This window comes from Pinus tabuliformis, chromosome 9 (assembly GCF_031772625.1).
Source record: "Pinus tabuliformis cultivar Carrire ecotype Pingquan chromosome 9, CPIR1, whole genome shotgun sequence".
NCBI lineage: Eukaryota > Viridiplantae > Streptophyta > Pinopsida > Pinales > Pinaceae > Pinus > Pinus tabuliformis.
In genome coordinates, this window is record NC_142307.1 from 59,197,907 (window position 1) to 59,214,494 (window position 16,588).

General features: G+C 40.4%; 1 pseudogene; it reads right to left on the bottom strand.

The window, feature by feature from the left end:
• Nucleotides 1-214: 214 nt before the first annotated feature.
• LOC149147118 (long chain base biosynthesis protein 1 pseudogene) overlaps nucleotides 215-16,588 on the bottom strand; it is a 36,631-nt pseudogene continuing 20,257 nt past the window's right edge.

The following is a 16,588-nucleotide window of genomic DNA, read 5'->3' on the forward strand; positions in this document are numbered from 1 at the left end:
CTAGATAAGGTGGAAATAATGCGGAAAATTAGTAACCTGTACCACTAAGATGTTGGTGATTAAAAAATTTTGCACTTCCTGTAGAAAATCCTACAATAGTTTCCAAAGCATACCCCATACCAATAGTAACAATATCAACTTTTTAATCAAAATTCCACAATGTTCTGTAAATCCTCTTTTAGTTTTACCCAGCACATCAAATGAGTTTCTTTCATTAGCCAATAATTATATCTCCTTGCTTACACAAAGTTGGAATTACACTATAGATAATTGCAAGCCAATACAAATAGAGAATTGAATCTAGAGTTCCCAATTTTTTTTAAATTCTATCTTCACAGTCAAGATGGACCTCAATAGTTCCATAAAATCCACAAGGACCATAAGACCCCACTCCATATTATTCCAAATATGGATCACATTCCTCTGCTATCTTCCCATGTCCTATTATCCCAAGATAATTTGTTGATGCTAGATTAATAACTTCTTTACCATTATTATGGAATGTGGTCCCGCATCAATTTCTAAAACTGGAGGCTCGATCTACATATCCTTTTTAATGGCTGGATGTAGTGGCTTAGGGACCCATTCATCACATAGTTGATCATTTTCCTTTCTTGTAAGAGGGCGTTTTGAGGCTAGTAACTCTTTTAAAACAACAGGAAAAAAATTGCTGCCACAAGTAAAAGCTTCCACAACTAAATGAAGGTCTGACATCATTCTCTTGGGAGTAACCTGACGTGGTTGACTATTAATATTTCCCAAGACTTTTGTGAGTTTCTAGATGCAAATCCTGTCAAAATTGCATGGGGAAGCTCATAAACTAGCCCTATTTCCCTGTACATGTAGTATGTAAATCGAATGTGCTGGGAAGAGTCTAGTGGAATTGTCCATTGGCATTTATCTTGGAAAAATTACTCTAAGAGACCACTCGAACTTACAATCTATTGAAGCACATCAACCCTCTATCAAGAAATCTTGTGACCTCGATTGTTTCATGTAGTATGTCTTGGATCAAGGGTGTGCTAACTGCAGGGAGATTTATCAAGTCAAACAAAAGAAAGGAAAGGGTCGGTGCCGAGGTCACCCAGATCGTGACTGTTCCTTTCACGTGGGTATGAGATCTGGAATTGGTCTAGGTGTGAAGTCATCATCCATATTACTAATAAATTATTCATTGAAATTCTCCTCTACTCCCTCCATCTCCCAATTTTAAAACCCTGACTCCATCCAAATTTTCTGAGTTTGTGTCTCTTCAAAGAAAACCCTCTTTCCTTGCTCATAACCTCAGATTGACCTCTCACCCAATTTGTCACTTATTTTTATAGAACCATTTACCACTCTTGGTATATATGATTCTTTGTTTATGGCCTAGGGCAACCCCTCCTTCTAGACTTGATCCAAATACATAAAAAAACAATGTTTTAATCCCTGTATGTTGCTTTTCCCTGAGCTAAAAGCATGTACACACGGGTCAGTCAATACCCAACCTGCGTATAAGTAATAAAACACTTAAAAAATTAAATTTCCTTAATTTTGGGAGGAGTTCACAGGTTTTACCTGTTGATTACCTCCTATTACCCATGGCCAACTGTTTCCCAACTGTTTCCCAACTAAAAAGCTAATTGGGAGAGGTATAAATAGACCTTTATGGGAAGGCCTTGAAGAGGAGAAGAGATAGAGTTATTATACCGAGATTATCCCTGACTGAGTCTAATGAATCCTTGTGCCTCATGCACTTCCCCAAGCTTCAAGAAACCCTTGTTTCCTTGATTATATATATCCTTCCTTTTGCTTGAGATATCATGGTGTTGGTGATGGAAGAAGATTGTTGAAGGTTGGGATAGGATGAATCCGGAGGATGGTTCTGCTTGGAGCCAGAGAAAGACTCAGGTGAATTCTCTCCATGTTATTTTTAGCTTACTGCAATAAAAGAAATGATGTTTTGTTTCCAAAATTAACTATGTATATGCATCAAATTATGTTTTAATTCATATATGAATGTCTTTTTGATGTATGATCAATCATTTGTTTATATGATATAAAGTCAATTTCGTAAATATTATTTACTTCTATACTGCTATGTATGTTTGATTTGAATGATTTTCAGGTTTGAAGAACATCGGGAGTTGCAGAGGGTCTGAACCCTACGTGACCTACTCGAACAAAGGAAATCAGGGTATGGTCACTCTTACATAGTTTGATAATATAAGCATCTTGCCTGAGCTATTTGAGTATTTCTTGTTGCAGTATTTTTCTGCTTTGTTGGGGTTCTAACCCAAAGCCCTAGGGTGCTTTCACCCGAAACACTTATTGTAGAGGAGACATGTTCTGGAAACTTTTATATAAGTGAGGCGTCTTCTTTGAAAAGGATATGCTAAACACTTTGTAAGGATAATTTGTCCCTACCCTATCATTAGACATGGAAATAACCCCCGCCAATTTGTTTCCAAGAGAACCTTCTTGAGCAACGTTGCATACCGCCAACAAAATGTTTTTTTTTGAAAAGCTAGTGTTGTATTTTTTTTTTTCAAATTAATATTATAAGCTCCAATAAGTATATGGTCTTCCAAAATAATTAATTAAAGCGTCAATGAATAATCTCCACAAATTGATTGGTGCAACAACTTATGACACCTAATGCTACAGGGAAAAGTGTCTACTCAGAACTGCTTATCCCACTAAGGTGTGATAGCTGCCTTAGAAACAAACAAAGTAAAGCTACTTTCGTTTTTCCTTTATAAAATCAATTTTTCCCCAGTCATTGCTGACCAGTACCTCTTTATTTTTATCAAGCTTGAGGAGGATAACATATGCTTGTTCTTTAATTTTCCCTTCGGGCAAACCCATCACTATGTTTTAACGAGTCTAGCGATAATGAAACTCGTTCTCGTCTATAGACAAGTTTGTCGCTATTAAAATTTTAACGAGTTTAACGACAAAGATAACTCGGTCCTTTTCAATTTTAGAGAGTCTGACAAGGAACGTAAAGGAAGCTCCAAAATTCCTTTTTCGTCATATAATCCCTTAAGTCCGAAAAAGTATAAAAAAATACAAGAAGGGATGAATTTTCGATACTTTTAACGAGCCGAACAAAACAAGCGCTCGATCTTTTTGTGTAATAATCCCTCAGGTCCAAAAAGATTAAAATTTAGAGGAGGGATAGCACTTCCGGTCCCTTTAACGAGCTGGAGAGACCAATGGCTTGGCAATCTTTTCATATTTTACGAGTCAATTGAAAAGAGCTTAAAGGAGACTCGTCTTTTGAGGAACGAGTGATAAACTGGCTAGCAACTGATTCCAGGTAAGGTTTGGAATTTTCCAATCACGGCAGTGTTACAAGGATGGTTAACATGATCACTCTTCGCAGCTGTTCCTCAAAATGGGTAAACAATCAAATGGAGGTGAATGATCGGCCAATGCAAAAGTGGAGGTGACAGTGCAAACACGACCAAGGTTTTAAAGGCTGAAGTATTACATTCACGATGGTTATTTACCAGAAATTGGTTCATTTTTTAATGAGCTTAAACTCTGGAGGAACATGTGCTCATTGCTTATGTTTATTTTTTAACGAGAATACCATCAACTGTTATAGACATTTTTGGGGTTGCAGTGCCCAAAAATGTCTATAACAGTTGCCCCCTAAAGCATGAGGTCGTTAATCTTTTGATGTCGGGTGAAATGCTTTATTATGAGGATCCAAAGTTCTTTCAAGATGGGAGGAGACCTGTAATAAGATATAATACAATACATTATCTTCATAATATTTTCATGATCTAGCTGAGGCGGGTATTCCCATGCTCAGCTTTATAAATTCATTTTCATGTACATAAGATAGACAATCGTCTGAGTGTAGACTGATGATTCTGATAGAGCCATCATCCCTTTGATTGGATGATTATCTGTGCAGCCATGATGTACATTTGATGTCTTTATTTTCCTGAATATATATCACAGCCCGGATGGATGAAACTAGATCCGGGGTCTTCAATCTCATTCGATCTTCACTCGAAGTACAAGTCTATCCATGTGAGAGATGTTCTGGAGTCGAACATGGAAAGGCATCGCTTGATTACCAGCCAATGATATAAGCTGTTAACAAGCACGAGAGGAATCACCGATAATGATAATGACCCTCAAGGTACTGCAGTACAATTCGCGTGGTGTGAATAAAGGACTTGGCATCGAACACCACGCAAAATCTTTCGGTCGAAGGTCATTGATGTAAACCTATCGCCGGAAGTGAGAAACTTTCCATTGAGGCATGCAAGCTTCAAAGTACTGAATGGGGTGTTCCTAGATCAACTTCTTGGATAATGAGCTGATGTCGACAAGAAGTGATCCGTCACAGGAGGGCCTTAATGAATCCCACATCAATGACACGGAATGGAGCAAATGATTTTAATGGAGGTGAAAACGATCTGGTGATATAAGGTTCAGGGTGGCGGTCATGAAAGAATGGAGTATAAATGTATTGTAGTGGGTGAGACACAGGTGAATTCTCTGAATGACTTCTCTTGAACATATCGGCGACACTGACGTAATAGATTGGTAGCATTAACCCCGAATGTGGATGGTATGATGGGACCATGGTGATGTGACCGGTGAATGAAACAACCCAACCCGACTTGGATGCAGAGTGAAAGTGTCATGTTCAAGAGTGACTTGCTACCATCAAAGTTTCTTCAAGTTTTCTTCCCAAATTTTCCCCAGTCATTGCTGACTAGTACCTCTTTATTTTTATCAAGCTTGAGGAGGATAACATATGCTTGTTCTATAATTTTCCCTTCAGGCAAACCCATCACTATGTTTTAACGAGCCTAGCGATAGTGAAACTCGTTCTCGTCTATAGACAAGTTTGCCGCTATTAAATTTTAACGAGTTTAACGACAAAGATAACTCGGTCCTTTTCAATTTTAGAGAGTCCGAAAAAGAACGTAAAGGAAACTCCAAAATTCCTTTTTCGTCATCTAATCCTTTAAGTCCGAAAAAGTATAAAACAATACAGAAGGGATGAATTTTCGATACTTTTAACGAGTCGAACAAAACAAGCGCTCGATCTTTTTGTGTAATAATCCCTTAGGTCCAAAAAGATTAAAATTTAGAGGAGGGATAGCACTTCCGGTCCCTTTAACGAGCTGGAGAGGCCAATGGCTCAGAAATCTTTTCATATTTTACGAGTCAATTGAAAAGAGCTTAAAGGAGACTCGTCTTTTGAGGAACGAGTGATAAAATGGGTAGCAACTGATTCCAGGTAAGGTTTGGAATTTTCCAATCACGGCAGTGTTACAAGGATGGCTAACATGATCACTCTTCGCAGCTGTTCCTCAAAATGGGTAAACAATCAAATGGAGGTGAATGATCGGCCAATGCAAAAGTGGAGGTGACGGTGCAAACACGACCAAGGTTTTAAAGGCTGAAGTATTACATTCATGATGGTTATTTACCGGAAATTGGTTCATTTTTTAATGAGCTTAAACTCTGGAGGAACATGTGCTCATTGCTTATGTTTATTTTTTAACGAGCATGAAGTCCGCGCTAAAACTGCTCGATTAAATGGTCTCTTTTTGACTTTACCATAAATAGCTTTGTTCTTTCAAAGATTGTACTGTATGTTGGCATTATGTTTCTGGTATGGCTATATGTTACAGATGTTGTACTTGATGGCAACTCCCATGGCAAGGCTCTCAATATGATGAAAATTAAGAAGTATGCAGGAAATCAGTTTAGAAGGTGCGTACCCGCAGGTACACCATGCAGGGACCGCGTCCAGATACGCAGGCCAGCCGTTCAGGAGGTGCGTACCCCCAATGCACTCATTTCAAGGCAGAGAAAAGCACACGTGGGGTTTCTTATGTTTAATCCTTGGTATTTAGCCGACGGTATTTGTGTTACTACGGTTTTGGCTCGTGGTATTAATCCATGATTTTAGGAGGAGCTTGCCTAAGGAGATCACTTGGCTAAGCATCTTTTGCAATTGAATATCTTTAGATCTGAAATATTGGGTTATGGTCTTAAAAGCTTGATCTATATGAAAGGGAAGTTAAAGGCGAATCTGTGAAGGGTGATCTCTCAAGCGCATGAACAGATCTGAGCAACTGTGCCACTCTGGTGGACTGCCTATTCGACCCTAATCAGAAGTACGCAAGTGTTTAACAGAAGAGCTGCGTGGGTACGCAGAGCAGAAACAGGAGATCTGCGTGGGTACGTAGAGCAGAAACAGGAGACCTGCGTGGGTACGCAGAGCAGAAGAAGGAGAACTGCGTGGGTACGCAGAGCGACTAAGGTTCAGGTGCGTACGCATAGTAAAAGTACGCGGCGCGATAGTATTTCTGGGTGCGTACCTGGAGTAACAGTACGCGGCGCGATAATGTCTCTGGGTGCGTACCTGCAGTAATAGTACGTAGTGCAGTTGAAGGAACAGTGCGTGGGCACGCAGTGCGGTAGAAGGATCTCTGCGGGTATACGCAGGAAAGCAGAAGGTGAACTGTGTAGTGACGCAGGCCACAGAAGGGAAAACTGCGTATCTGTCTTAAGATGTTCTGTTGATTGAATTTTTCTGTTGATAAGGTGTTCTGGGTTAGTTCTGTTATTGCTGATCTGATAACTGTAGTGGACTGTAACTTTTATGTACTTGATGATCATTTGATGCTTTATGAAAAGAAGTAGGGGGTTGTAGCTCCCTTCCAGGAGAGACTGGAAAACGAGAGAGAGAGAGTTGTAGCTCTCTGCAGGTTGCAGCCTGCGTACTGGTAAAGGACTGCACCAGTACAAAACCATTGTAAAAGAAGTTTCTAATTTGAAAGAAGATAGAGACATATTGCAGCAGGTGGTTTTCACCCACATTGGGTTTCCACCTTACATCTTGTGTTCTTTGGTGTGACTATCTGTTTTTCTATGGTACTGACATGCAAAAATAATTCAAAGAACAAATAAGGAAGATTTATTAAAAGAATTAGATAATACTGATTCACCCCCCCTCTCAGTATTATTTTCAACAATTGGTATCGGAGCCAGGTTCTTCAGAGAAGCTTGATCGCTTGAAGGTAGATCGTTCATCATGAGCAACTACGAGAGAGAAGCATCAATTAGGCCACCGGTTTTTGATGGGACAAACTTCAATTATTGGAAGGTAAGAGTTACTGCCTATCTTCAATCTCTTGGTACAGAAGTTTGGGACATCGTAGAAACAGGCTATGCTTTTCCTTCAGCTACTCCTACAGATGCAGCCGAGAAAAAGAAGTATGAAACAAATGCAAAAGTAGTCAGTACTCTGTTAGGATGTATATCTCAATCAGAATTCATGAAAGTAATGCACTATAAATCCGCAAAAGAGATATGGGACAAAATTGTCACGAGCTATGAAGGAGACGAACAGGTAAAGCGTGCTAAACTTCAAACTCTCAGAATTCAGTATGAGACTCTCAAAATGTATAATGATGAAAGTGTGGCTAACTATTTTCTTCGGGTAGATGAGGTTGTTAATTGTATGAAAAATTTGGGTGAAGAAATAAAAGAGGCTATTGTGGTTGAAAAGGTCCTAAGATCATTGTCTCCCAAGTTTGAATCTAAAGTATCTGCAATAGAAGAAAAGGAAAATCTTCGAATTCTTACTATGTCTCAGCTACATGGAATTCTAACTGCTTATGAAATGAGAAAGGGAGGTCCATCAGACAGAAGAGAAGCTGCTTTCAAAGCATCAGGCAAAGGAGATTATTATGAAGCAAGCCACGTCCCGGAAGAAGAGGAAGAAGAATCAAATTTTGTCAGAAATCTTCAAAGGGGTTCTGGAAGGTTCAGAGGTAAGTTACCTTTTAAATGCTTTGCTTGTGGAAGAGTAGGTCATTATGCTGCAAAATGTCCTTATAAGGATAAAGGAAAGGAACCTGCTAGATGGAACAAGAAACAGAACGCAAATAAGAAAAGCTACTACACTCATGAAGATAGTGATGGTCTATCAAACAGTGATGAAGATGAACAAGGTAATGAATATAAGTTGTTAATGGCATTTGAAGATGATGATTATATGGATGCTATAGATGTGGATAAACTTTATGATGAAATTACTAGACTCAAGAGATGTATAGAAGAAAAGAACATGATCATTGATACTCTACAATTTCAAATTGATGAAAAGGAAAAACATCTTGAAAAATTAGAAGGTGAAATTGTTGGTCTTAGAAAAGAGATTGAGAAAACAAAAGCTATTAATCTCAAGTTTGTCAAAGGATCTGAAACTTTGGATGAGATTATCAATGTGCAGCGGTCTCCACTAAACAAGACAGGTCTGGGATATAATAGAGAAACTTCTCAAGCATCCACCTCAAAAAGTTATCTTGATGCAGCAAGAAGAAATGAGCAAAAGAACAATGAAGATCATCAGGTAAAGCAGGGACGAATTACAAACAGAAACTATCAGGGGCAATCCATCTTAAGGGTGAACAAAAGCTACAACCAACCACAGGTAAAATCTTCTCAATTTGGTTCAAGAATAGATGAAAATAGAAATTACAATCAGTTGGCTGGTAGATTCGATAACCGCAGAAGTTTCTTCAATGGACAATGCTTTTCTTGCCATAACTTTGGTCACAAAGCAACTCAATGTGTTGCATATAAAACGATCATGACTAGGGAAGCTCAAAAACAAAGAAGTATGACAGGGATTACAAAAAGGACCTATAACAACTTTTCGGTTCTTGAAAATGAAGTTGAATGTTCTATTTGCAATAACTTTGGTCATGAAGACTTTGAATGCAGGAGCAGGTTTCAGCAGAAAAAGGAACAAGCCTCAAGCACCAAAACATGGAGAATAAAGGAACCTCAAACAGAAAGATGTGGGATAGCATTTTATGCAGAGGGACAAGAAAATCTATGGTACATTGACAGTGGATGTTTGAAGCAAATGACAGGTGATAAAGAAAAACTTGAGGCTTATTCTGCTCTAGAAAAGGGAAAGAAAGTCTCTTTTGGAAATGATACTCCTGCAACTATAAAAGGAAAGGGCATTGCTCAGTTAAAAGAAAAGGTCAAGGCTGGAAATGTTTTGTATGTTGATGGATTGAAGCATAATCTTCTAAGTGTCAGCCAGATGTGTGATCAAAGAACCGAGGTTATATTCAGATCAAATGGATGTCTTGTTCGTAATCTTGATACAGGTAAAACAGTGATCAAAGGCAAAAGAACTCCAAATAATCTGTACATATTTGAAGAAGGACAACAACAATGCTATCTGAGCAAGGATGATGAGCACTGGCTATGGCATCGGAGGTTGGGGCATCTAAGCTTTTCACAAATAAGGAAAGCATGCAAATATCAGGCAGTTCGCGATCTTCCAGATATCAAAATTCCTGACAACACCATATGCAAATCATGTCAGTTTGGAAAACAAACCAGAACTAACTTTCCAGAGAAGGAAGGATCAGCTAGCATGCCTCTCGAGCTAGTACATACAGATACATGCGGTCCATTCAGGAAAAGAACACCTAGAGGAGAAGAATACTTGATATTATTCATTGACGATTTCTCCAGGTTTGTCTGGCTAGGACTTATGAAGCACAAAGATGAAGCATTCGAAAAATTCAAATCCTTCAAAGCTTTGGTTGAAAATGAATCAGGTCACAAAATAGCGTGCCTCAGATCCAACAGAGGTGGGGAGTTTACCTCAAATGAATTTTTCGATTTCTGTGAAGAACATGGGATAAGAAGAGAATTCTCTACAGCTAGAACTCCTCAGCAAAATGGAGTTGTGGAAAGAATGAACAGAACAGTCCAACAAATGGCTCGTGCTATGCTTGATGAATCAGGAACTCCCGCAACTTTCTGGGGAGAAGCTACACATGCTACGATTGTTATTCTCAACAAAACAAATGTCAGGGTGAACAGCACTCAAACTCCTCATGAGCTCTGGAGTGGTAAGACTCCTTCGGTAAAGCACTTCAAAATCTTTGGGAGCAAATGCTATATCAAGAATACTGATGAGCAGCTTGGCAAAATTGAACCTAGAGCAGATGAAGGCATTCTTCTTGGTTACTCTCCACATAGCAAAGCATACAAATGCTACAATAAAAGACTTGGCAGAATTGTTGACAGCATTGATGTAGTGGTTGATGAGAAGGGATACATTCCTAGGCAAGTTCATCATGAAGACATCGGAGAAGATGAAGGCTACTCTCAAAGACAGAATGATGAAGAAGAAGAACCTCAAGAAGAACCTCAAGAAGAACCAGAGGAGCATACAAGAATAGAAGAGAAAACCCCATCCAGATATGTTCAGAAGAATCATCCAGAATCTCAGATTGTGGGGCAGAAAGAAGCAGGTGTACAAACAAGAAGAACAGTTGCAGAAGCCTCAAGCTATTTGGCATTACTCTCCTCCACTGAACCACAAAATGTGAAAGAGGCATGCAAAGATGAATGTTGGGTGAAAGCAATGGATGAAGAACTTGAGCAAATCGAAAAGAACAACACTTGGGAGCTGGTTCCTAGACCAAAGGATAAGAATGTTATCGGAACAAAATGGGTCTTCAAAAACAAATTGAATGAAAATGGAGAAGTAATTAGAAACAAGGCCAGACTTGTTTGTAAAGGGTATGCGCAGCAAGAAGGAATAGAATTTGAAGAAACCTTTGCTCCTGTTGCAAGACTTGAGGCCATCCGAATGTTCCTTGCTCTCTCAAGTTTTCAAAACTTCAAAGCATTTCAAATGGACGTGAAATCAGCTTTTCTAAATGGAGACTTGGAAGAAGAAGTATACATTGAACAGCCAGATGGGTTCATTCTTGGAAATGATCCAAATCTTGTATGCAGATTGAAAAAGGCTCTCTATGGTCTCAAACAAGCTCCAAGGGCTTGGTACTACCGTTTGGACAAATATCTTCATCAACAAGGTTTTTCAAAAGGATCAGCAGATAGCAATCTTTATATAAAAGTTGAAAATGACAAATTGCTAATACTTGTTGTGTATGTAGATGACATTATTTTTGGGAGCAATGAAGAAGCTATGAGTCAAAGCTTTGCCTTGGTCATGCAGAAAGAATTTGAAATGTCCTTGCTAGGAGAACTGACATATTTCCTTGGTTTGCAAATCCAACAAAAAGAAGGAGGAATCTTTTTATCTCAAACCAAGTATCTCAAACAGATTTTGAAGAAATATGGTATGGAAGATGCAAAACCAGTATGTACACCCATGGTCACAGGATGTAGCCTCAGTGCAAATGATGAATCTGCAGCAGTACATCAACCAACCTACAGATCTATGATTGGAAGTTTACTTTATTTGACAGGTACCTGACCGGACATCATGCATGCAGTTGGAATAGTTGGAAGATTTCAGGCAAATCCGAAGGAGACTCATCTTCAGGAAGTGAAGAGAATTTTCAAATATCTTCAAGGGACTCAAAATTATGGCTTATGGTATCCTAGAGATACAGAACTTACACTTCATGCTTATACAGATGCAGATTGGGCCGGAAGCGTGGATGACAGGAAAAGCACAAGTGGTGGTGCGTTCTTTATGGGTTCCAGACTGGTATCTTGGTTCAGCAAGAAACAGAGTTCAATTGCCTTGTCTACAGCTGAAGCGGAAAATGTTGCTGCTGCATCTTGTTGCACCCAACTCCTTTGGATGATGCAGACTTTGCAGGATTTTCAAATCACTTGTACACCACCAATCCCCATCTTATGTGATAACACAAGTGCAATCAGCATCTCAAAGAATCCTGTTATGCATTCAAAAACCAAGCACATACCAATCAAGTACCATTTTCTCCGGGAACAAGTACTTGAACAGAAGGTCAAGTTGGAGTATGTTCCTTCTAAGGAACAAGTTGCTGATATTCTCACCAAACCATTTCCCAGGGACACTTTTGAATACCTCAGGCAAAAGCTGGGGGTTGTTGATGCATCATCTTATTGTTGAATCTTTTCTGATTGATGGTACAGGTTCAGGGGGAGCATATAATGCATTGTTGGCATTATGGAGGATGTTCAGAAGGAGATCTTGGAAATAGCTGCAATATGTCTCTATCTCTTTCATGGTGGATTATGGTTCTTTGTTGCAGATCTGGTTCATATTCAGGGGGAGCATGTTCTTAGGGGGAGCATACCCCTTTGCCCTTGATGTCAAAGGGGCAGAATGAAGCTGAAGATTGCGAGGTTGCCATCAAGTCCAAAAGGGGATATTGTTGGCATTATATTTCTGGTATGGCTATATGTTACAGATGTTGTACTTGATGGCAACTCCCGTGGCAAGGCTCTCAATATGATGAAAATTAAGAAGTACGCAGGAAATCAGTTCAGAAGGTGCGTACCCGCAGGTACACCATGCAGGGACCGCGTCCAGATACGCAGGCCAGCCGTTCAGGAGGTGCGTACCCCTAGTGCACTCATTTCAAGGTAGAGAAAAGCACACGTGGGGTTTCTTATGTTTAATCCTTGGTATTTAGCCGACGGTATTTGTGTTATTACGGTTTTGGCTCGTGGTATTGATCCATGATTTTAGGAGGAGCTTGCCTATATAAAGCAAATGAGATCACTTGGCTAAGCATCTTTTACAATTGAATATCTTTAGATATGAAATATTGGGTTATGGTCTTAAAAGCTTGATCTATATGAAAGGGAAGTTGAAGGCGAATCTGTGAAGGGTGATCTCTCAAGCGCATGAACAGATCTGAGCAACTGTGCCACTCTGGTGGACTGCCTATTCGGCCCTAATCAGAAGTACGCAGGTGTTTAACAGAAGAGCTGCGTGGGTGCGCAGAGCAGAAACAGGAGATCTGCGTGGGTACGTAGAGCAGAAACAGGAGACCTGCGTGGGTACGCAGAGCAGAAGAAGGAGAACTGCGTGGGTACGCAGAGCGACTAAGGTTCAGGTGCGTACGCATAGTAAAAGTACGCGGCGCGATAGTATTTCTGGGTGCGTACCTGTAGTAACAGTACGCGGCGCGATAATGTCTCTGGGTGCGTACCTGCAGTAATAGTACGTAGTGCAGTTGAAGGAACAGTGCGTGGGCACGCAGTGCGGCAGAAGGATCTCTGCGGGTATACGCAGGAAAGCAGAAGGTGAACTGCGTAGCGACGCAGGCCACAGAAGGGAAAACTGCGTATCTGTCTTAAGATGTTCTGTTGATAAGGTGTTCTGGGTTAGTTCTGTTATTGCTGATCTGATAACTGTAGTGGACTGTAACTTTTATGTACTTGATGATCATTTGATGCTTTATGAAAAGAAGTAGGGGGTTGTAGCTCCCTTCCAGGAGAGACTGGAAAACGAGAGAGAGAGAGTTGTAGCTCTCTGCAGGTTGCAGCCTGCGTACTGGTAAAGGACTGCACCAGTACAAAACCATTGTAAAAGAAGTTTCTAATTTGAAAGAAGATAGAGACATATTGCAGCAGGTGGTTTTCACCCACATTGGGTTTCCACCTTACATCTTGTGTTCTTTGGTGTGACTATCTGTTTTTCTATGGTACTGACATGCAAAAATAATTCAAAGAACAAATAAGGAAGATTTATTAAAAGAATTAGATAATACTGATTCACCCCCCCTCTCAGTATTATTTTCAACACTGTATTTTCAATTGCTTCATCAAACTAGTCAGAAATGAACAATATATGCTTGAAAAATGAGTTAGAACACTAATATTTTACTTTGAACTACGTAAAAAGTAATGAAAAAGTGCTTTTACCTCTCATTTTACCATTTCATTTGAACTTTGGTTTGTTGGAGCTTTGGAGGTGCTTTCCCCCTTTGATTTTCATCAGCTGATTTCGGGAGATTCTGTGGACGATTCTTGGCGCCGTCTGGACCAGGTAGGAGCTAAACTTGAGCTCTTTCATTTCATGCTTTCCATTTTGCATTCTGAGCTTGGTTCCTGGTTTTTTTGAGCCTCTGGGGTTTGAAAAACTCGCTCTGCCTTCAGCGCACCCTTTGTGTATCGAAAGGTGCGTTGGATGTTGGCCTGTCCACTAGCCATCTGACATGCAACGCACCCAGAGCACTACTATAGGTGTGATGGGCGCAAAGAAGGAATTCTATGCACAGTTTTTGATGGAAATTTTGCCTGTGTCTTACCAAAATCAGGATCTAACTCTTCTCTTGTTTGTTTTTCGGAGATATTTGGAGTAAGATGACTATTACATGGTGAGAAAGTGAGCATGAAGAAGAGGACATGCTTGCCCTACATGATTCAGTTACAGTAAACGCACTGCGGAACTGTGGCTTGTTGAAGTTTTTCCGCATTTCTAGCATGAGACAGCAGATCAACTTACTGCAATATTTGCTCGATGCTTGGGATCCTACCAACCAGGTATTCCAGATCAGGGGCAAATCCATCCCCTTGACTGTAGTGGACATCTATTTCTTGATTGGCTTGTCGAGGTGGGGTGCCCCCATCTCTTTATCAGGTTCGGCCCGAGGAGGTGAATCTATGAGAGATTATGTTCGCCGGTATTGTAGAGAGGGATCTCAACCGAGTAAAGACGGCAAGATCATCATCTGTGATGTCACTGACAGGTCCTTCAGGACTATTCTGTTTACTTTTGGTAGGATGGCTGGTGGTGCGACTCTTCATGTAGCCAACCGATCTTATATGCAGTATGCCTTGGAATGCCTCCAACCGAAGGTGTTCAACTGGTGCGATGCAATACTTCTTGTGATGAAAGAACAATTGACCAAGGTAAAGAGTGGGAGGTTGAAGAACTTTGGGTATGGTTCTATTTTGACCACCTTTGCCTTGGAAAAGATACCACTGATGCAGCCGCAGTATATTGCACTCGCTTTACCTTCACCGACTGAACCACGTATGCAGAGATGGGTCGACCATATGTCCAGGCATGCTGGTCAGTCTCAGATTTCATTTTCTGATACCTTCTTCGGGTGGTTTGATCGTCAGGAGATGGTTTATTCCGAGTACCCATACGCTGGTATGGACTTCCGGGGTGACCCAGATTTAGTACTGCCGGCTGGCAAACAGTGGGGTGCCATTGGTAAATTCTTTGACCATATTCCTGTTTATCGTTTTTCATTTATAATGTCCTTGTGCTTTATTCTGTCAAGACTTAATCAAAATCATGTGTTCATGCAGATGTTGGTCCCGTTCGTCCAGTAGTACGCCTGAGAGTGCCAGCTGCTGCCCCAGCAGGAGAGGCTGTTGGAAGGGCTATCCTTCGTGACGTCGATGTGGCCAAGACTGTTACAGCATTACAGGAGCAGATTGAGGGCCTTACTCTTGGTATTCCAGATGTGAGGACTGACGAGCTGCCCTTGAGGTTGCAGCGGCATACTACTGGTGTGCCAAGACGATGGACTCAGCTCTTACGCATGATCGCATAGGCTGTGATTTGCTATCACGAGCATCATTAGACTAGGGTGCCCCCTAGCGTTTTGAGTTTTTTGGTCATTTGACCAATTTTGTCTTGGTTACAGAACATTATGTGCAAACCATAAACAATTATATATATTTTTGATTTTCGGAGTTTTATTTTGGTTAAGTTACATGATCCAAATGCAAATATTGATGGTATGCTTCTTTTTACAAATGTTGCAAATGTCTATCTAACACATAATTTGCCAATGAGTCAGTTAATGTGTTTAAGTTTCTGGAAATATGTTGATATTGAATAAAATCAAATTGTCTTTCCAGAATCTTAACCCTTAGGAACATGCGATAAATAGCTGGATTTCGGACAGAGTAGATACCAGTGAGTTGTAGTATGACGAGTTGTGAGCCTAGCTTGACAATTAGTCGGCGTATACCATGTGTGATGGCATCAGAGAGAAGTTCTATCAATGCGCTATATTCAGCGATGTTATTCGTTGATCAACCAATACATACCCCTCTGAAACTTACTAACTCGCCGCTTGGATAAAAAATGGTCTAGGCCGCGGAAGATAGGTTCCGCGAACTACGACTCGCTCCATCGGCATATCCGACACATGACTCCAATAGGTTTGACATCTGAAATAAATGTAAAAAGTGGATTACTTGACCAAAATAAACACTTTAGCGAAAACAAAAACATAACAAAAGCATACAGGTTACCATACTGAATTACGCATAGTAACGCTTGAGGTACAACCCGTTACGAGGTTGTGCCAGTGGAATTCTGTCATAATCCTTTAACTCATAGGCTCCTTTTGCTAACACTCGCTTAACAATATAGGGGCCCATCCATAAATATTTAAATTTACCTGCTCCCAATTTATCGGATTCTTGGTCATAAAGCAAGACCAAGTCACCTTCTGAGAAGACACGGGGTTTGACATTTTTGTCGAAATGCGCTTTGACTTGTTTCTTATGGGCTTTGTTAGCCAAAGCGGCGTCATGACGGGTTTCATCCAATTGGATTAGTTCCAAGAAATGAGCTTCTTCTTCTGAAGTTCCGGGGAGGAGATCAATTGCGAGTTTGAGGGACGAGATTTCGCACTGGATTGATAAGACTGCTTCTAGGCCATATATCAGTTGGAAAGGTGTAAACCCGGTTGCATTCCTTACCGATGTTCGGTAAGCCCACAAGGCTGAGTACAGGATTAGGTGCCATCTTCTTTTGTGAACTCCAATCATCCTTTGCAGCATGCGCTTCAGGACCTTGTTGATT